Source organism: Gavialis gangeticus, unplaced genomic scaffold (assembly GCF_001723915.1).
Source record: "Gavialis gangeticus isolate Ggan-Ray unplaced genomic scaffold, GavGan_comp1, whole genome shotgun sequence".
NCBI lineage: Eukaryota > Metazoa > Chordata > Crocodylia > Gavialidae > Gavialis > Gavialis gangeticus.
In genome coordinates, this window is record NW_017729001.1 from 33,219,515 (window position 1) to 33,225,510 (window position 5,996).

Here is a 5,996-nt window from a genome sequence, read left to right on the forward strand (position 1 = left end):
TTAACAAACAGAAAGGAGACCTAAACTTGTCTGATGAATCATTTGCTAAAAATAATTTACCCACTTCTAATTGGGATATCTGCACTTCGACAAATAGATTAGGTTGTAACAAGGGCTTTTAATCTCACGTTGTGAAGCCAAAAGTGCACAGGCTTCAGCGTTTAATTAAATAGGTTTCTGCTGATGGGGAGCTGCTTTTATTTGTCACTGGGGTTAAGCCTCCTCTTCTCATAGATGTGCTGTCTGAAGTGCTTTATTTTAAGTGGGTGCCAGCACAGTGTCAAGGCAACTGCCTCTTGGTTTTTTGTTTTTTAATTTTGGCTGATGGTTTTGGGTTGGTTTTGTGTGTTTTTTGCATTCTCATGCTTGTTTGTCTGCAGTTTATTTCTGTGGCCAGCAGGGAAACGGGACAGGAGTGGTCCTGCCCAAGAGCATCAGCGGAGATAGAGACTAGGCCAATATAAAGGAGACACCGGTGTCCTCCTAAAACTACTACGAAGCACTCTCTTAAATATGTCCTGAGGCTGATCCAGTACGTCTTTAAAACGATACCTGGAGGCTGGGTTTTTGAAGTCTGAGACTGAAGGGCAGAGCAAACTCTTGGCATCTGCGTTTTCCTGATTTATTTATTTCCATTCTTGTTCGTTAGACTGAAGAATAGGGAGCAAGATGCAGGGGATGGGGCTGTACCCCCAAGTCCGGCAAAGCTCTGCCTGTCCCAGCGTGTCTATTTTTTTTCTTGGTGATTGAGAGAGAGCTGAGCAGGTCCAGTGATACAGAGCAAATAAAACCAGCCATGAAAAACAGAATAAAGCAAGAACTTCCTGCGAGAGGCATTTTTTTTTTAACTCATATTTTTGGTGACTTAATTCAGCCTTTCAAAAGCAACAGTGCGGGAGCAGTTTTACGTTAATAGCAACTCGTGATTAAAAAAAAAAAAAAAAAAAGAACGAACCTGTTTTCAATGTGTAATTTAATGGTAAGAAAAGCCAGTATTTGTAAATAACTTTAGATATTGTATCTATGAGGAACATGATTTGTTTTATGTACTTTGCTCTTTTCATATTTATTGTGCGGAAGAGGGTTTTATACCTCATCGATATACTACTAGTGCACGTTTGAAGTAGTATCTTTCAGAGACTGTGTGCAGAGTTTACAGTCCTCAGCAGTTTCTGTGATGTGCCACCTTTAGTTAATTCTACCATTTTTATTTTATTTTATTTTTTAAATGAGACTTATTTTGGAACAGCGAAGCTGCTTCTGTGTGTTGGTCAACTGCTCTCATACAAAGAGACTTACAATAAAAAAAAAATCATGTGAGCGTGCTCTGGTCCTTAATTTTTTCTCTCTGACCGAGGCTGTCAGGCATCCCAGACGGGGCAGGCTGGCTTGCTGGGATGCGGGTGCCTCAGTTCAGGTAAGTGTCTCCTGAGCTGAGAGCGTGTCCGAAGCACCTTCTCCTGACGAAAGATGGCTCGGGTGGAAAGAATGGGGGATTTTTATTGATGGTAGTGTCAGCGCGGTGAGGCCTTGCTTCCCAGGGAAAGGAGACTCCTTGTATCTTGTGAACGGATCCCCCTTCCCAGGCTCGCAGAGGCCGCCGAGTTGGAGCCGGCCTGGCACCTGAGCTCTTCCCTTTGCCGGCCTGTCCTGCTTCCCCTGGAGTCGTCAGCTTTTCTCTCTGGGTGATGCCCGGGGCTTTCTACCAGGGATGGAGCTGCCTGTCCCCACCAGCCCAGAGAGCTCCCCCCTGCACGGCGGGTGCAGGAGACGGCCCCTTTGCCCTCGGTGCAAGGTGGATGCTTTCCTCCGGTGGGTGTTGGAAACCCTCCCCTCTCCTGGTTGTCCTCCATCGCCAAGTGCCAGGTGCCCTCAGCATCCCTGGCGCTGGCTTTACGGTCACTTTGCAGTGGTGCTGAGGCCAGCCTGGGTGCTGTCTGCGCAGAGGGGGGCGAGAGGCGCGTGGAACGAGGCCGTGCCAGAGCCCAAAGTGCTGGGCCAGTAACCGGTGCCTGGATGGAGATCTAACCGGTGCCGCTGATGCAGGTTGTGCTTGTTCCCAGGTCCCTGGAGGCACTGGGACCTGCCTGGGGCCTTACCCCGAAGCTTGCCCCAGGCAGGCGCGTGCGAGCAGGTGGTTGCAACGGGAGACCCGGACCAGGCGCAGCTGGAGTGGGTCTGATAACGAGCGGCACGGAGCAGGGCCGTTCCAGCGCTGGGAAGGGAGGATGCGTCTGCCCCAGAGTCTGTATTCCCTGGGCTCCTCGGCGCTGCCGCGGTGCCTTCTCCCTGCCCAGGGCCCAGCTCGGGTCTCCCGCGGCTCATCCAGACATGGGACCCGGGCTCCGCGCTGGAGCCGCCCGGACAACGGGCTGCCCAGGCCCTCCTGCCAGCTGATGCCATCCTTCAAAGCACAGCGGCAGCTGCTTCGGGAGCAGGGGCAGGCCCATGCTGGAGGCAGGAGGGCCCGGGCTGCGCTGCGCGGGGGCTGCTGTTGCCGTGGGCCCTGGCTGCGGGGGCACTTGCTGTCCGGCCACCAGAGACGCTTCTTCGGTGCTGCCAGCCCTGCCGGTGCTTGCTTCGTGCTTATGCAAACCGCTGTCCTGCTTCAGAAGGGGCCAGAGCCTTGCTCGGCCCCCGCAGCTGAGGCCTAGCTTTCATTCACCCAGTCTTTGCAGCTCGGGAGCCGGTCGGAAACCTGCCTGCAGACCCTGGGATGGATGCGGCCGGGTGCCATCTGTGTGGTGTCTCTGGCCCAGTGGCAGCTCTTGGGGCTGGAGAGGTCCCAGGCCTGATGCTGGTGCTGCACCCTGTGTTTTGGGTGGAAGAAGCCATTCCAGCAGATGTTGTTTTCCCATCAGTGGAGAAGGCAGCACTTTGAGTGGGAAAGCCCGTCTCCGTTTCCCTGCTGCAGCTGCTGTTCCTCTTTGTTTCATCTCTGGCTTTTTATTCTGTTTTTGCAAGCACGAGATAGCAGAGGGACGTACAGACTTCAGACAGATTCCCTCTCCTCCCCGCCATCCGTCCGCCTGCTTTGCCCAGGCGCTGAGGCTTGGCTTCTCCCGGAGTTTTCTCCAGCAACGCGTGCGTTCAAGTTTGGCTCATTCACCAGCCCCTTTTCCCTGGGCTCTTGCAGGCCGTCCCCCTCAGCCGCAGGTCACCCATCTTTCCTGTGTACAAAATCATTGCATTCGTCCTAATGCATGAAGGGTGCAGGCGGCAGAATTGAAGAGCCCTTCGCGTAGGCCTTTGCAGCACAGGCCAGGCTGCGGAGACCCGAACCCGAACCCGCCGTGTTCCTGCGCTGCTCGAGCGGCCCAGAGCGGCAGTAAAGCAGAGGCCTGCAATGAGCCAGGCCTCCCCGAAATGTCACGCCTTCCAGCTCTCTGCTTCGAGCGGGCCTGGGAGGTATTTTTAACAAGTGTTTGCGAGGCGCTTGGGACGACTGTCAGCTCTGCGCTGGGGAACTGAAGTCTAATATTCCTGTTTTCTTTTCTTACTAGTAGATCTTTTGAGGCCTCTAGCACAGGCGCTCTGGAAATGTGCAGGCAGTTCTTTGGAGAGGGGATCGGCAGACATTGCATTTCACACGCCGCCATCCCTCGGGCAGCCGACGGCACTGCCTGTTTCTCTAGCTCAGCTTTCTGGGTGCTCCAGGTGATTGCACCTGAAATCGGGAACCTGCCGCGCGTGTTGAAAACCGCTGCTGATCCAGCCGCTGTTTGGCTGAAAACAGAGATACTGATCCTCTTTCACGGACAAAGCTAACAGCGGCTCCTGAATCCCTGCAAGCCTAGGATCTTGTCCCTTCGCGGTGTTTTGCTCAGGCAGGTTTCAAGATAATTTCTCTTTTATAGTAAACTATCTCAGGCTCTGCTGGGCAGTGGCTGCACCCCTGGTTCCTTCTTCTCCGGCCAGCGGAGCTCTTCAGTCCGACGTCCTTCGACGCAGCAGCGCCTGGGAGGCCATTCTCTCGCCGCAGCCAGCATCCCCGTGTCTGAGGGCTCGTGTAACCACGTGCAAAAAAAACGGTGCTGCAAGTGGTCCCCGGAGCGCTGATCTGAACACGCATCTGGGCCACACAGTCGCTGCGGCTCGCAGGCGGGGGCCGGAGCCAGCGCTTGCCTACTTGCTTCCGTCGGGCCTGACACCAGGAACCGCGGGCGAGTCGCTCCGGGCAGGTGGCCTGCGTTGCGCCCCGGGACTAATCCTGCCTCCGGAGCTCCTCAAAGAGCCGGTGCTTGTGTTTATCCAGTGTCCCGTGAACCCCGGTGTTACTGAGCTGCATCATCCCAGAGTCCTTGGACTTTGTACTGGGTTAAGACGCTGCCAGGATGCTGAGTGCGCCGGTGCCTCTGCCGAGCTGCCTCCGGGGCCGTGTTCCCTCTCTCCGTGCTCACTGAGTGGGCTCCGGATGCATTGAGGTTGCTGAATTACCTCGAGGTGATTTTCTTTCCATTGTGGAGCGATGAAATTGCTCTATTTTAAGGTCATGAGCTCATCGGCGCTGGGTCAGCCAAGGTCAGAGCTGCTTGCATGGCGGGGAAGCCCTGTGCGCTGCGGATGGAGCAGGGGCTCCGTTGGACTTGGTGTGGAGCTGCTCGGGGGGCACCGCTCCCTGTGCAATGAGATGAGAACCGGTGTCTCAGCCGGGGACAATGTGGGGAGCAGCCCCCCGTGCTTCTGCTCAACAAGGGGAGAGAAGGGAGTGTGGGCCCAGAGCCTCTGGGTATCAGGACACCTCCCTGCTTGCACCTGCAAGAGGAGGCATGGAGCCAGGCTGCTGGCACGGCACCCTCACGGGGAGCGCAGGGCTGAGCTGGGAGAGGGTTTCTTGGCAGGGCTGATTCCCCATCCTGTGCTGCCCCGGGGACCTGGAAGCGAGCAGGGGGGTCTTCCTGGATGTGCCTGGGAGACATGGCAGGGCCGAGCAGAACCAGTGCCCAGGCACCTCAGAGGATCGGGGCCTGGGCAGATTGCATGCACTCCACAGGGGGTAATTGCAAGGGAATTTGCTTTTTCAGCCCTTTCGGCAGAGGGTGGCAAGCATCCTTTCACCCCGGCATGCTCTCCAGCTGAACCTGCCTCCGTGAGCCCCCCAATCAGGGTGCAGGTTGTTGCACGGACAAGCACGTGTGCAAACACCCCGGAGACCTGCATCTCCTTTGCTGCGCCCTCTGCTCATGCTGCACATCTTGGGCTGAGCTTCCTCAGGATGACCCAGAGGCACCAGCTAGAAGAGGGGCTCTGGAAAGGGGGAGAACCGGCCCCGGCATGATCTGCGGCTGCCTGTGCTACGTTTGTAGCTTGTGTGCCTCGTGTTCATGTCCACGGCTATCCTCACCGTTCGTGTTATCTGTGCGTGGCAACCGCCGTGGTCTCCCTCCACGTGTCCTTGGCCTGTCTCGGCATGGGTCCCTTTGGTGCGCACTGTCCTAAGCAAATGAGCCCCCGGGAAGGTAGGGGGAAGGGTTAGTGGGGTCTGCAGCATGCACGAGATCACTGGGGGTGTGCAAATACTTGCACGCATATGCACGCTGCCTGGAGCTCGCAAGACTTTGGGCCTCTTTGATCAGCTGCTGGCCTGTGCAGCACGGGGGCCAGGACCCCTTTTGACTTCTGAGTGCGGACCGTGCCCGTAGCTGAATGGGAGCGTGCCGCGCCGTGCGAGTGCTGCCGCAGCCCAGGCTGGAGATGGCAGCCGGGTTGTGCCAATGCTCCTGCTCGGGCTAAAGCCACGGGGTCCCAGCTAGAGGGTCTTGTGCCTCTCCTCAGGCTCACACTCGGACTGATGCTGCATCGGGACAGAAAGATGATTTCCCCCTGGTGCGGACTGGGGGGTTTTGCTGTCCTCTGCAGCAGGGGCTCAACCTCTGCCTGGGATCTCTTGTGCGTCTATTAACAACCCTGATTTATGCGAGCACCTGCAGCCGGGGGCCTTGCACCGACGGGTGCTGGGCGTGCAGAATCGGGCCCCCTCCCCTCCAGCCTGCAGC

General features: G+C 56.6%; 1 long non-coding RNA gene across 1 annotated transcript in view; it reads left to right on the forward strand.

Annotated features, from left to right (window-relative positions):
• LOC109290623 overlaps positions 1 to 1,320 on the forward strand; it is a 6,422-nt gene extending 5,102 nt beyond the window's left edge. Inside the window, exon 2 of the long non-coding RNA XR_002095630.1 lies at positions 103 to 1,320. This is a non-coding gene — a long non-coding RNA (uncharacterized LOC109290623). The remainder of the gene's footprint in view (positions 1 to 102) is intronic.
• The last annotated feature ends 4,676 nt before the right edge of the window (positions 1,321 to 5,996 follow it).